The sequence below is a fragment of the Eulemur rufifrons genome, chromosome 26, assembly GCF_041146395.1.
Source record: "Eulemur rufifrons isolate Redbay chromosome 26, OSU_ERuf_1, whole genome shotgun sequence".
Lineage (NCBI taxonomy): Eukaryota > Metazoa > Chordata > Mammalia > Primates > Lemuridae > Eulemur > Eulemur rufifrons.
The window spans coordinates 6952049-6967776 of record NC_091008.1 but is presented as its reverse complement, the minus strand read 5'-3'; the positions used below and the strand labels follow the sequence as shown (position 1 = coordinate 6967776).

The following is a 15728-nucleotide window of genomic DNA, read 5'->3' as shown; positions in this document are numbered from 1 at the left end:
AATATTCATTCATTTATTTATCTAAAGAAACTCTTTTATATTAGCGTGTTGGATACCAGTATATATAAGATGGTTTTTATAAGAGGGAATTATTCAAAATAGAAGTCTAATCCCCTAAATTGTTATATGCTCTGTGAAAATCTTTTCTTCTAACATTTATGGTGCTTTGGGTTAGTGAAGAGCAAAATTCCAGTAACAAAACATTGCTTTAAATTCTAGACAGAACATCACCAAATTCAGAGGATTTATTAATACATGTCATGATGTTTAATATTAAGCACCTTTGTGTTTTGGAAATTCTGGGGGGTATTTTTGTCCTCTAGTCATCATGACTGAACATCTACACGTTGCGATACTATTCTATTATAAAATATTAATTTTATTTCTCCTTTATATTCTAGTTAAGTGATTATGTTTATTTTATTTAGATTCTATAGGTAGGTAAGCTAAATGATCTCTGAATTTCATTTCAGTATATTTAAGAGGTATATTGTAAAAATATTCATTATAAAATGGGTGTTAGAACTGATAGGGCCAAGAAAATCTAATCTCTATCTACATGGAATATACAGTCAAATTTTTCTGAAGCGTTAAGATCAAGCCAGAAGTCTGTTAGAAAAATTGCACGAAGATTTAGAAGCTTTATGTATTCCTCCATTGTGTTTGCATTTTAATTGCCTTACCCATAATTAATTAATAATGCAGATTGATATCCATGATTAAGAAGGAATATCTATTAATTTTCATTTCTTGCTTATGAATAAAAGGATTCAGCTTCCCTTTAGTTAAAACTCTAGAAGGTGCATATATTTTGAAAGATTTTCAAAAACTTTTTATTGAGAAATACTTTTTTCGTACACAATTGATTTTTAATTCGGCTTTGGTTTTTATTGCTTTTTAACAGGTGGCTTGGAAACAGAATATGCTCTGCAGACTTGTATCAGGGGCCCTCTTTATAGGCAAAATGCTTTACTTTTCCTGGAAACTAATCTCTTTAAAAGCTAATACTCGAATCAAACAATGTACCCTTTTTAGTGCCGAATAAAAATGGGTCAGGGAGGGATTAAAATACTGGCACGGCACTAAAGTGAAGCAATGAAAGTTTTAACTTCTTTAAGCTCCCCTTGTTACGTGAAAATTTATAATTAAGTCAGACCTCCTTCTGTCTCTTCCTGCCCTCCCGCGATATAAGCCCTTATTGTCCATATATGTGTGAAACATTGTTTTCTTAGACATTTTCCTAATGCATCTGTTAGAAATTTTTGAACATCAATCAGCTTTGAGTCCATTTAGCGTCATTTCTTTATTTCATCAATGAAGAAAGTTAGGCTGATTTTTCGTTGTATAATCAACTACCCCAGTTTCTGCCTGTGTCTCTTCATCATTGACTTCTCCTTTTTCCTTAGTGTCCGATGATCAACTTAATAGGCTTAATAGCCTTCTTAATAAGTTTCAGGTTTACTGAAGTGTCGATTCAATAAAAATATTTGAAAATCAAATCTACCAGGTACAAGGACGTATCCAGCAGGCTAACATACAAGAGTTTGCAGACTCATTGAGAATCCCTTAAAATGAGACGAATTTGCATAACTCTAGTACGAATGTCCTTGTGGGAAAACGATCTAAACTTTTTGAGCCTCTTTTATTCGTATGGAAAATGAAGGTTAAATCCATACTTTTTACATAGTTTTTATACAGGTAGTTTCCAAAACAGGAGATAAAGATACAAAGTTCCTAGCATGGTACTGCCCGTGTAGGGAAGGAGGATTCCAATAAATGATTTATATTCTTAGACCTATTTTTCTATTTGGCCAGTTAACCATGTTTATTTTCTCCACATTTATCTATTTTTCCTACTCTCAACCTATCAATTAAAAAGAATATCCATGCCTCTATTTTTTTTTTTTTTTTTGCCTATAAAGTAACTGGATTGGGCTAAATAAATTCTAGAGTTTCTTCCATTTTTATAATGATACAGATCTTTGTTTAATGAAGTAGGTCCTTAACACTGTCAATGCTTATACAGATTTTCCAAGTCAACTCAGTATATATAATTTTTCACATCATCTCCTCTCTTCAAACTTTCAGTATTTCCTCCTCTTACCTCTTAATTCACAGAGAGAAAACAGAAACAATTAGAGTTTCTAACAAGCTTCATTAGCAAACATGCCAACATACCTGTTTGTGTATCCGTACGCTATAGACCCTCTGGCCATATTCCCGTTTAAGCCCAAGACTTTCACTGTGCGCTGTATCTCATGCCCTCAATAGTTTTTCTTATCAATTATGCCCACCAGATACCAAAAATGCTAAGGTATCTTCACTTTTTAAAATCCTTCCTCGGTGTGTGTGTGTGTGTGTGTGTGTGTGTAAAAAAAAATAAAATAAAATTCTTCCTCACCCCACTTAGCCTTACCACCCCATGTACGCAACTCCTTAAAAGTCTATGTTTTCATCTTCTCTTCCTCCACCCGTCTGCTCCAATCTCTTGTTAAAAAATTACAAACCTCCAGCCTGAGCAAGAGCGAGACCCCACCTCTACTAAAAATAGAAAGAAATTATATGGACAGCTAAAAATATATATAGAAAAAATTAGCCGGGCATGGTGGCGCATGCCTGTAGTCCCAGCCACTCGGGAGGCTGAGGCAGGAGGATCGCTTGAGCTCAGGAGTTTGAGGTTGCTGTGAGCTAGGCTGACACCACGGCACTCACTCTAGCCTGGGCAACAGAGTGAGACTCTGTCTCAAAAAAAAAAAAAAAAATTACAAACCTATTTTTTAAAAGTAGCAAAAGTAGTACAACAAATACCTAGATAGCTTTCACGTAGATTCACCAGTTTTTGCTATTTTATCTTACCTTCTCTAACACATACATTTTCCCTGAAACATTTGAGAGTTCTCTGCAGACACTGTGGCATTTTACCCCAAAATACTTGTCTTCTAAGAACAAGGGCGTTCTCCTGTATGACCCCAATCCAATTATCACATACAGGAAATTTAACACTAATACAATACTGTTATGGAACACCCTGCCCATATTCAAATTCTCCCAGTTGTCCAATAGTGTTCTCACTCTCTTTTGATATTCAGTAACTAATCAAGGATCGTGCATTGCTTTTAGTTGTCATATATGTTAAGTCTCCTTTAATTTAGGACACTGGACTTTAAATTTTTTTTTGTCATTTATAACATTGACATTTTAAAAAGAATCCACATTATTTTGCAGAATGTTCTCAATTTGGATATATCTATTTCCCCTGTTAGATGAAAGTTAAACTGTTGGCAAGACTGCCGTAGAATGACTCTTAAACATTTTGGCCAGCATATTACAGAACGCATGTTGTATACTCTGAGTACACGATAGTAGGGAACACGTGATGCCAGTCTGACACGTTATTTGTGATATTAACCTTGATCACTTGGTGGAGATGGTATCTGTCAGATTTCTTCATTGTAACAATACTGGTTTCCCTTTGTAACAATAAAGAGTCTCGGGGGAGATACTTCGAAACTGTATCATTCCCTGGTAGTTTTTCACCAATAATTTTACCATCCATTGATGATTCTTACCCAAATCAATTATTACGATGCTTATTGCAAAATGGCGATTTTTCTATTTTTATTATGCCTTGTGCATTTATTAGTTTTTCTCCTTCTCTCTTGAACCCGTGATAATCAGGCTTCTGGCCGTATTCCCCCCAGCAAAACCGCTGTTGTCAAGGTTACCAGTGGCTTCTGTTTCCTAAATCTAACGGCCAAGTCTTGGTCCTTATTTGGTGGATCAGCTGCATTTGACAAAGTTGATCATTCCCTTCTCGAAATAGTTTCTTTACTTTGCCTCTGAGAAACCAAGAGAATGACTCCTCATCCCTCTCCTTTCCTGGTTCTTCTTCAGCTTCGAAACCTCTAAACATCGAAAAACCTCAGGGCTTCATCTTCCTGCCTCTCCTACAACTCAATATGTGGCAGTTTAATTCTTCTAATTGCTCAGGCTCAAAACTCTGGCGTCATTCTTGACTCTGTTTTCTCCTACCATCTACCTCAATCCATCAGCAAATTCTATCAGCTCTGTTTTAAAAATATATTAACACCAAACCGAATCAGTTCTCACGACCTCCATTGCTGTATCCTTAGTCTAAGCAAGTGTCATGTCTCACCTTGACGATTGCAGTAATGTCCTGCTAGAGTCCCTTCTTCAACTTTCACTTGACTATAGAGATCCTTTTTAAAATATAAGTCAAATAATGACCCCCAAATCTAGCTAATTCAAAATAAAATCCAAAGTTTCTGCACAGATTATAGTTTTGTGTTCTCTGGCCCCTAGCTGCTGCTTTAATCTTTTCCGCCAGTTTCCTGTTCACTAACTGTAGTAGTCTCCTATCCATGGTTTCACTTTTTGTGGTTTAGTTACCCACAGTTGACTGCAGTCTGAAAATACTAAGTGGAAAATTCCATAAATGAACAATTCATAAGTTTTAAATTGCATGCCATTCTGAGTAGCGTGATGAAATCTCACGCCATCCCACCCAGGACGTGAATCTTCCTGTTGTCTGGCATATGGCTACTGTATACACTACCCACCATTGGTCACTTAGTAGCCATCTCAGTGATCAGACTGTGCTATATCACAGTGCTTGTATCCAGTTAACCCTTATCTTACTCAATAATTGTCATAAAGCACAAGAGTAGTGGCAACTCAGATATGCCAAAGAGAAGCCGTAGGATGCATGCTTTAAGTGAAAAGGTAAAAGCTTTTTACTTAATAAGGAAAGAAAGGAATTCATGCTAGTTTTGCTGTTGCACCTCAAACTGCAAAAGTTAGAGCCTCAGTATGTGATAAGTGCTCAGCTGAGATGAAAAGGCACTGAATTTGTGGGTGGAAAACATGAGCAGAAGCATGTTCTGATCGACAGGAATCAGATTTGGTAGGATCCGAGGTTTCAGGCATCCCCAGGGGAGTCTTGGAATGTATTCCCCATGGATAAGGGGAGACTACCGTATACTTGTTATTCCCTTTGTCTGGAAAACTCTCCCCCAGATAATCCACATGCCTCATTCTCTCGCTTCATTCAAGTCTCAAATGTCACCTTATCAGCAAGTTTCTTTCAGATCACGCTATCTATAATGAGTTTACTCTTCCTTGCTCTTTTTCCCCCTTCCCTTTAATTTTTCTTCCTAGCATTTGATACAGTATATATGTATTTGTTTTGTGTGTATCATCTGTCTTTTCGCACTGGGCTGCATGCCCCATGGCAACAAGGACCACTATATATCCAACCGTAGTATGTAGTAGGCACCTAGTCAGTATTTGTTGAATTAACTGTTGGAATTCCTTTTACTCTTCTGTTAATGATAGAGAAAGAAAAGAGGGTATTTTTTCCACTTCCAATGAAAGTCTTAATTTTATAACTGTTCTTTTTTCCACTTGAAACGTTGTTTAAAATTCTTCAAAGTATACTTTAGCAAAGAAATTGTATTTTGGGGGTTGTATAAATTAATGGGTTATTTATAGTTTTGCAGCTTCTTACGACTAATCCCAGTATGTTTCTTAGTGTTTGGATCTGATTCCTTAAAAGGCAACCAAAATTCTCAGATGCTAACCTAGTTTTATTTCTTTCATTATGAATAAAAGCACAAGATCTTTTATTAAATCATCCATTTATGAATTTTAAAAGCCTTCGGTACAAAAGTATTTATTTTACTGTCCTACATAATGCTCCAGAAAGTCTAACTTGTTTTATGTTGGCTAACAAAGGGAGAAAGCTCTGGCTTCTTTTTATTGGTTTAAAAGTAAATACCAATCACATGTTATAAGATTAAACTACTGGAAACTGATGGAAAATTTTTAACTTACCACCATCTCCCTGGTAGTTTTTGTTTTATTTATTTGGTTTCTCTCTGTATCACGTATATGTGGGACTTAAATAATAGGAAGAAATATGTAAGACCTCAGATCTGGTGATAGCAGTTCTTGGAAGTCACCAAGATGTGCACCCCCGTTGTAAAGAGTGAGGAAATTCCCATCCCTGTTCTGTGGGTTTGCAGATGTGTGGGTGTTACTTAGAAATGTCCTCATTCTACCATGTTTGTATCTCTTACATCAGCTGATAGATACTAGGGGCGATAGCAAGGTGCTTGTATTGTATTTTATATTGGGTATCCAAAAATGTTAAATGTTAAGCATTATCCTCAAGAGTTATTTTAAGCAATGAGCTGTTGATAAATAATTAAACAGTGCATCGACTTTAACTTGTGAACAGAACTTATGACTTTATGTTCTCAGAATAGTTTAAAAGTTGACATTGAATAAGTCCTGTTGTTATTCAAGAAGAAATATAATAATAACTAATATATTTGAGCTTTTAAACATAGCTCTCATAGCTCTTGATTTCAAGGAAAAAATTATTTTGGTGACTTTTATTCCTTTTTATTGCTGCCTCAGTGACTTGAGCCCAAGCAGCATGTGACTGAGTTTTGTGTGTTCAGTAATTTCTGGAGGTCCCTGGGAAATAGGTTGTCTTGAGAGGGAAGGGTTTGGCGTCTAATGAATCTAGTCTGTGTCATTGTTTACTCACTGTAGTCATTGGAACTGGATTCTAAACAGTGAATAAGTATTTTTAAGCAAAGAGGTGAGAAAAAGCAGTGTTTCCTAAAGCAAGTTTCTAAATAATCGCTAAAGAGAATTAGATAGTAAAAGCATTCGGTTGTCAAGCTTTTACTATGCTGATAGACATTGTGATCCTCAAAAAAAATTGGGTAATATATTCATTTCCTAAATCTACCTCATGGTAGAACTCACTGTTTTTGTCCTCTCGAAATCTCTTTATACCTCATTCCTCTTAATATCTTGAGACACTCGTGTTCCACAGTTTGGAATTTCTGCAGAAGCTTTTTAATTTGATCAGGTCCCAAATATTTATTTTTGTAGCTGCTGTGATTGCTTTGGGGGTCTTCTTCCTAAATTCTTTGCCCAGGCCGATGTCTGAAAGAGTCTTCCCAACATCTTCTTCTAGAATTCTTAAGATTTCAAGCCTTAGGTTTAAGTCTGTTATCCATCGTGAATTGATTTTTGTAAGAGGTGAGAGGTGCGGATCCTGTTTCAATCTTCTGCATGTAGCTATCCAGTTTTCCCAGCACCATTTATTGAAAAGAGATTCTTTTCCCCGGTGTATGTTTTTGTCTGCTTTGTCAAAGATTAGATGACAATATGCAGATGGTTTCATCTCTGGATTCTCCGTCCTGTTCCAAAGGTCTGTGTCTCTGTTCTTGTGCCAGTACCATGCTGTTTTAGTTACTATAGCCTTGTAGTGCAGCTTGAAGTCTGGTAGGCTGATACCTCCCAGTTTGTTCTGTTTGCTTAAGATTGCTTTGGCTATACAAGGTCTTCTCTTGTTCCATACAAAGCGTAGAATTATTTTTTCTAAATCTGTAAAGAATGATGCTGGTTTACTTTGATGGGGATTGCATTAATTCTGTAGATCACTTGAGGTAGTATGGACATTTTATGTGTAAAGTCATATGGAAAAAAGTATGATCAATAATAAAATATATCTTTTGCTGATATATTAAAGAAAAAACAAAAAAACTACTGCTGCCTGGTACCACCCATCAAATTAGACCTGTATGGACATCAGTACTTGCCCAGATCGAGTCTTTTTTGAATACTGATTTGGATGACTGTCCCTATGCCTACCCACGCTTAGAGCTGGTTAGTTCTCAGAGTCTTTTTCTGTCCCCTCATCCCTTGCTACTGAGATCCCAACATTTTTTTACTGTTAGGCCCACAAAGTTTAGGACCCTTAGAAAGGGAAAAGGAACAGTAGGACTGGAATTCAAGATTGCCTTTAAGACTTATATAGTTCCTCTGTAGCTTGTATAAATACCACCGTCTTGGAGTATTAACTGTTGGGTGTAATAACCATTCTCTGTTTTGATTATCGTCCTAGTATCCAGCACCGTTTCATGTCTAGGTGGTTGCCCAAATGATGATACTATCCGATGATGATAGTCCTTTTACAAGGCCATTGTTAGGATGTATTTCTGATGCTCTATTGCATCACAAATAACCACCGCAAAGCTTAGTGCCTTTACACAATTATTTATCTGATCCACAATTCTGCGGTTTCATTAGGGCTCGGTGAGAAAGCTTCTCTGGTCTCAGTACAGCATCAGTGAGGGAGGCTGGACTCTCGAAGCATGTCTCTGTGCTCCAAGAGCAACGGTTTCAAAACACAGGACGTAGAAGCTGCCAGAAAGGGGCACAGTGTCGCCTCTGTATTCTATAGGTCAGGCAGTCACGCAGCTCAGATTCACAGACGCCATCTCTCAGTGGGAATGCTGTACATCAACGTAGTATGGACATTATGGAAGAATTTGAGGCTATGTCACTGTGGACATTCAGCATTGCATTTTATAAACAAAGTGAAATATATGAAAAAATTAAACCAGAAGACCTGTGGGTCAGATCAGAGTGGAAATTAGACTATATACACAAAAGGAGATATTTTCTAAAATCATTTGACTTTGGGAAAGTTAGCACTCACCATTGCAGGCTACTAAAGACCATTTCACCTAATTGCTGTGAGACACCAAATTCGAAGCCAAACTGAAGATTACTTAAAGGGCCTCAAAAAGCTAACAAAACTATTAAAATACCTTACTACTGTTAGACCTCTGAAAAAGAGGGAGAAGAAATAAATACCTAAACTGTTTTCTAGAGTTAAATTTTTTGTTCTGAAAACATTTCAGTTTGGTCTTTGTGGGCAGTTTGGAAGATATTGTAGAGTTTTTTTTAAAAAAAGGAAAAACCAAAATAGCAGAACAAAGTAATGTTTACTTTGTGTGGTGTAAGTAGTATTCGAATGAAATGAAAATATATGTGTTCAGTTAACCGTGGGCTCTAGTATTCTTATTCATCCTGGAGAAAAACAATAGCAGGAATGAGAAGGTTTTAAAATTTCCGTTATTCACTGTATCTAAGCTCTTGTATAAACAAAGCAGAAGCTTTGACCTGGTAAATAATGCAGCTATACTGTCTTCGCCTTTTGTCCCTCAATCCAGCATCTTGCCTAAACAGTTTTTCGTTGTCACCTTTTTAAAACATGCTCTAGAATTAGATATGGAAGGGTGAAAGGTTCATGGTAATTTTGGTCATCATCTGCAGTACTGTGACATGAAGATCTTCCTAATCTATTTTCGTTTCTTTCCTTCAGGAGAATCCGATTTGGCAACAAACTGATTGCTAAACCTCCCCATGTCACTATTCTATAAAATCAAAAAGTTTGCTATAGTCCAAGAAGGGGAATGGCTTCCCTCTCAGGAAAAGGTGATACTCGTAGGTAAATTCATTAAACAGAGTGACTTACGAGACCGACCTCTAATACCTTATTGATAGATTCCAAAATACTGACATTCCAAACTTAAATGTATCCTTTTTTACCGGTAACCTTGCTCCTGGAAATTTTATTTAGAGGAAAAAGTGAAATGAAATGCATTTCGTGACTGTTTCTGAAGAATTAAATTTTTCCCTGCGATGTAACTGCCGGGGAAACCCCTCATTTCTCTGCTAGAAAGTACCTCGTTTCTCTGAACTTTCTCACACATCAAAAAGGCACCAACAGTGAAATTCGGAAGTCACAATCAATCACAGTCATCTGTTTAAGAAATAACAGGTCATAGTGGAAAGAAGACTGAAACTGAAATTAGAAATCCTTTGTTAGGGTCCCAGTTTTCACCGCTTACCAACCGTGTGTCCGTGAGCAAGCGCTAAGTTTGAGCAACTGCTTTAGAGTTCAGTGTTCTCATTTGTAAATTGAGGAAAATGCCATCCGCCCTGACAACCTAACAGTTTTGAAGTTAGATGTACCAAATATGCAAATGCTTAATATATTGCAAAGCATCAAATGGGCAGAAAGTATTATCAGTCATTTCAGAAACTTTAATGAAACATGAATTTTTGCAACAGCTGTTAAAATTTCTTTTAAAAATATATACAATGAGTGCTCGCTTCGGCAGCACATATACTAAAATTGGAACGATACAGAGAAGATTAGCATGGCCCCTGTGCAAGGATGACAATTAAAAAAAATATATATATATATATATATACACACAATGAATCCTAGCACTCTGGGAGGCCGAGGCGGGAGGATCGCTGGAGGTCAGGAGTTCGAGACCAGCGTGAGCAAGAGCGAGACCCCCGTCTCTACTAAAAATAGAAAGAAATTAGCTGGCCAACTAAAATATATATATAGAAAAAATTATCTGGGCACGGTGGCACATGCCTGTAGTCCCAGCTACTCGGGAGGCTGAGGCAGGAGGATCGCTTGAGCCCAAGAGTTTGAGGTTGCTGTGAGCGAGGCTGACGCCACGGCATTCTAGCCCGGGCAACAGAGTGAGACTGTCTCAAAAAAAAAAAAAAAAAAAATATATATATATATATATATATATATAAATATACACACACACACACACACACACAATGTGATTAATAAAATAAAATTTTCTAAGCTCAAACATAATGTTTTGTACTAATTTAACAAGGCATAAGTTCATTAAAGACAGAAACCAAGGCTTATATATCTTTGTGTCCCTAACGTTTTACAGAACGGTTCTATGTAGGGCAAGTTGGTTGATTGATTTGTTTGTTGAATGATTGAGAATGATATTTATATGAGGTCATTATCCCAGCAAGTATAAACTGGCCACTTTGAACATTATGAATTCCAATGAATTCTACTATTTTCCCAATTAATAATCATTGAGTGCTCTAAGAATATATACCAAAGTTACAAGAGCGAAGATGCCGTAACACTGTTAGACCATTGTTGGTTTCGTAGACTGAACCGTGGGCTGTGTGGGTGTGAGGGTGGTATCAGATGAGTACTATCCACTGTTACAAGAATATTACTGCCTGAGGTCAGCGTGGCTGAGAGGATTCAGGATGCTTGCCTGCAACTGGCTTTTTAGAATGTAAAATTGAAAGAGCAATTCTAAATTTTTAGTATTTCCAACAAGTTATCTCAAAATTTAAAACCAAGTTGCCCTAACCTACAGTGTAAACTTTTTATTGCTGCCCAGTTTCATGGATCTTCGCAGGAATTTCTTTAGGAATTCTTTTCCTCCTTTTCTAACTTTTGGAATCTGTTTCATGCAGCGTTAAATGGCTGCTTTCTTATTCCCTCACAAAAAAGTTTTTAGAAACTTTTCCATCCCTACTTAAAACACTGTGTTATAGTTGACTTCTTTTACTATTTTAACAAATACAGGCATAGCATTGCTATTTAACTTGTTTGCATACTTAGTACCTGCAAAAATTAACATAATGCCTTCAAATGCAGTTTGTCACAATTGCAGAGAAAATTCATTCATTAAATTTTATTGAGCGCCTGTTATGTGCATATCAGCCTCCTCATACTTTTTTCATTTAATTGGGCCCAACTTTATGTAGATCCAGGAAAAATTATGCTGTATCTATTTCAGGGAGACAGAAGCAATTTCAGCTAATGGTTCTTTAGGGCGAGTTAGTATAATGAATTGTGTCTAGGTATCATTTTATAATAAGGAATTATTTCACTGGTTAACAATAATAGGCTTTATAGAATAAAAGATTAGTTATTTTGGGTGACAACAAAGAGTTTGAAAAGTAACTTTTTTTTTCTCTTTCGTCTTTTAAAAAAATTATAATTATTACAAAAGTAATATATCTTCTAAATTCAGCCTGGAATAAAGAACGAGGGTGGGGTTCCTAAGGTCCTAAAGCAAGGGAATAGTAGGCAAGGGATATTTTGATGGGTAGATCTGGCAGAGACTTTAGTGATATACCCAGGTAAAGCATGCTCAGTGATTAGCTATGGCACAGAGACAGAGTCTGATGTGCACAGCACTTGCGGGGTGTACCCTGGGAAGGAGAGTGAGAATGAGAATCCAATAAGGAGTCCAGGAGATTTCTTGATCTAGAACACCAGGGTTCAAAATGATTCAACGAGTTCAACTGATTCAATTTTATTTTTTTTCTAAATCACTTAATTGGCAGTGAACATCAGTTGGGGTTCAGTGCTCCGGAGAATTTTATGAATAATCTTAACTAATTGGAGGATATGTTCTATCCAGAATACAAATGATACGGACAAGCGTTATGAAAGAACACGTTTATGTAAAATTGTATAAAATACGTGCCACGCTGTTCTGGGCATGCCTTCCCCAGCCTACCGTATCCGGTACGTTTCTGCTTCTCCTTAAAGACTCCGCGGAAATGCCCCGAGTCTCTGTGAAACTGTCTCTAACGTCACAAGCAGTTAGTACTTTCTCTTCTCCCACACACCTTTGCACGTAATTAACACACCCGCCTTCTTCTTAGATTCCCTGTTAACTCCTTAAGGAGAGGGACTGTGTCTTGCTCATTTTGAGAGGTGTCCTCAGGATATAGACCAAGTACTGGGCACATAGTAGGTGCTTTAGTGACTGTGCCAAGCATGAAAAGCATGGCTACCCCGGGGATGGAACCTGGGCTTCACGGTCAATTGCCCTATAAAGTATGATAAATGACCGTTTATCAACTGGTCTTTCTGAACGCTGTTAATCAGGCCTCTTTTGAAAACGTTAACATATGTGGTTGTCACCTTCTCTTTCATCTGTCAAAGGTCTCACCAGTGCCACTTGGTCTATTCAATCATCTTACACCTTCTCTGAAAGAATAGCATTTGCTACACTGATCTCTGTTGAAGGCATGTGCTTTTGCTGTCTTGATTTTATAGCTTTGAAATAAGTGTGTTTTTAAATCTCTAAACCATTAGTTTTAGCTTCTTTGTCTCCCTATTTAATTATAATTTTTTGAAAATCCACAGAATCTGGTTGGTGTGCTGTATCTCAAAGAAATGCTTTGAAAACAAAACAGCAAAAAAATCTTTGGTAAAGATGTCTAATGTGTATCCAAGCACCCAACCATTTTCCTTTTATAAATGAGTAACAACTTGTAAAATATTTATTGCATCAGGCTAAGAAACAAAAAATTAAGAGGTGCCTGATTTTGCACAGAAATTATTAGACTGAGCACATGTCCTGGGTGCACATGTGTACATTTTTCATTGTTTGTTTTTTTTTTTTTTTTTTTTTTGCATTATTTGATGTTTTGGACCAACCAAAACGGCTGGTGTTTCAACATGGCTTCCTCCTTGTTTAAAAATTGGCTCTATTACCTTTGTACTTTTCTTTCTGTGCAATGCAAACACCATTGAAGTTGGCTACATAATCAAGTACCTCCTAACTTGAATCAGACAAAGACAAGACCCTACTGCAGAATTACATCACAGAACAAATGACACCATTTGTATTAAAACATTCTACGCTTGGGTTTCTTTTTCCTTGACACCTAAAAAACCATCATTTATAGTCCAGCTAAAAGTAGATTGTAATTTTATACTTGTAAATGATATCTCAGGCACAAGGGTACTGGATAAAAATAGAAAATGGGATTTGATTTTTAAATTAATACCATATCCCCAAACCACTTTTTCACCTTGTTGAATATATTTGAGATCCTGTTCCATGTTTCCAGGAGCTGCATAATATTTATGAAACTGGAATGGGGAAAGGGAATGCTTTATTAGAGGCAGTTTTTTTCATAAAGCATCTGGGCATCTTGCTGCTGTATTTTTAGCTCAACCTCTGTGAATATTATGTGTAGCTTTACTTACACACAACTCTGAAAAGTATTTCTTTGCCTTCGACCTTCATTTCAGCATGGATTTTGTTTTTATATGCAAAGATGCAGTCTTAGCAAGAAAAATAGATCTTCATCAATATTTGCTTATAAAACAGACCTAAGGAAGTAATGTAAATTTCTACTAGAAATATGGTATAGAACTTGCTAGTATATAGTCCATTTAATAAATTTTCTTTTTCTATGTCCTTGTTATTAACAAAAAGATAATTACTTTTGACTTTGTTTTATGAAAATTTTTTGGCTAGAAGCTGTTAAGAAATCCATGAACAGAGCAAAGACAGAAGTGTTTGGGCTCATTCCCTGCCTCCTGGTGGCTCCACGTAATAGCAGTGTTTGTGACTCTGGCTCTCCAAAGAGCCTGAATGTACTCTCCTTTTTTCCCTTCTTACCCTCCCTTCCCCCTCCTCTTCCTTGCTCTTATTCTTGCTCCTCCAAATTAAAACTGTATTGCCGGCCGGGCGCGGTGGGTCACGCCTGTTATCCTAGCACTCTGGGAGGCCGAGGCGGGAGGATCACTCGAGGTCAGGAGTTTGAGACCAGCCTGAGCAAGAGCGAGACCCCGTCTCTACTAAAAATAGAAAGAAATTATATGGACAACTAAAAGTAAAAGCCTGTAGTCCCAGCTACTCGGGAGGCTGAGACAGGAGGATCGCTTGAGCCCAGGAGTCTGAGGTTGCTGTGAGCTAGGCTGACGCCATGGCACTCACTCTAGCCCGGGCAACAGAGTGAGACTCTGTCTCAAAAAAAAAAAAAAAACTGTATTGCCATAAAAAAATATAAGGTATATTTGGATCAATAGAGGGATGGATGGATGGATAGAAGTATGACACGTGAGTATAATAAGTTGTTAATTTATGTAGAATCCAGATGGAGGGTATAGAGGCATTCACTTTAAGACTCTTTCCGCTTTGCTATATGCTTGGAAATTGTCACAGTGAAATCTCTTAGGAGTGGTTACCTATGAAGGGTGGGATGACAGGGGTTTTTACAATCATATTATTAGAGAAAATGAAGATAATTCATTTAAAAGCTACATGAAACTGCTTTCACAAAGGAAGTCACCACACTATTGACTTAAATGTCCTTCGTGTTTGAAATTTACATTAGTTCATGCTAAATAATTAAGAAGGTGCCCCAAGAATCAGCTGTATGATGATGATCACATCATTACAATAGGAAATTAGTTACATTGGCTGGGCGCGGTGGCTCACGCCTGTAATCCTAGCACTCTGGGAGGCCGAGGTGGGCGGATTGTTTGAGCTCAGGAGTTCAAGACCAGCCTGAGCAAGAGCGAGACCCCATCTCTACTAAAAATAGAAAGAAATTATATGGACAGCTAAAAATATATATAGAAAAAATTAGCCGGGCATGGTGGTGCATGCCTGTAGTCCCAGCTACTCGGGAGGCTGAGACAGGAGGATTGCTTGAGCTCAGGAGTTTGAGGTTGCTGTGAGCTAGGCTGACGCCATGGCACTCACTCTAGCCTGGGCAACAGAGTGAGACTCTGTCTCAAAAAAAAAAAAAAAAAAAAAAAAAAAAAAAAGAAATTAGTTACATAAATTTTGGTGTGTATATAGTCGGTGGAATGCTATGCAGTCATTAAAATGTGTAGGACAGAAATAAATGCACTGACATGGAAAGATTTTTATAATAATATAATGTTCTATATGCTGTCTAGAAAATTAAGAATTTATGAATATAGCTGGAAGTACCCTACAAATATATAAAATGTTGCTCAATTATGAGATTATGAATTTTTTCTCATTTAGATCTTTTTTTATCCACATTTTAAATTTTTTCCTAAAAAAACATATTCCCAGTGGTTTTTTTTTTTATTAAATTTAATAACATAAGAAAAATAGAAAAGAGAAGAAAAGAAAAAAGCCATGCTATTTTTCTGTGAAAATGGAGCGAGGAAAGCTTGGTATCTTTAAATAATTCTTGATCAAACCGAAAAGATTATCTGGGTTTTTCCTTTTATCTGTATCACTAAAATCTGTACTCTT

The 15728-nt window shown here is 36.8% G+C and overlaps 1 protein-coding gene and 1 non-coding gene across 2 annotated transcripts in view; both read left to right on the top strand.

The window, feature by feature from the left end:
• GSTCD (glutathione S-transferase C-terminal domain containing) overlaps positions 1–15728 on the top strand; it is a 72036-nt gene that overhangs the window by 42191 nt on the left and 14117 nt on the right. The window lies entirely within an intron of this gene.
• LOC138375541 (U6 spliceosomal RNA) lies at positions 9998–10105 on the top strand. The gene has a single exon (XR_011231533.1). It is a non-coding gene; the product is annotated as a U6 spliceosomal RNA (small nuclear RNA).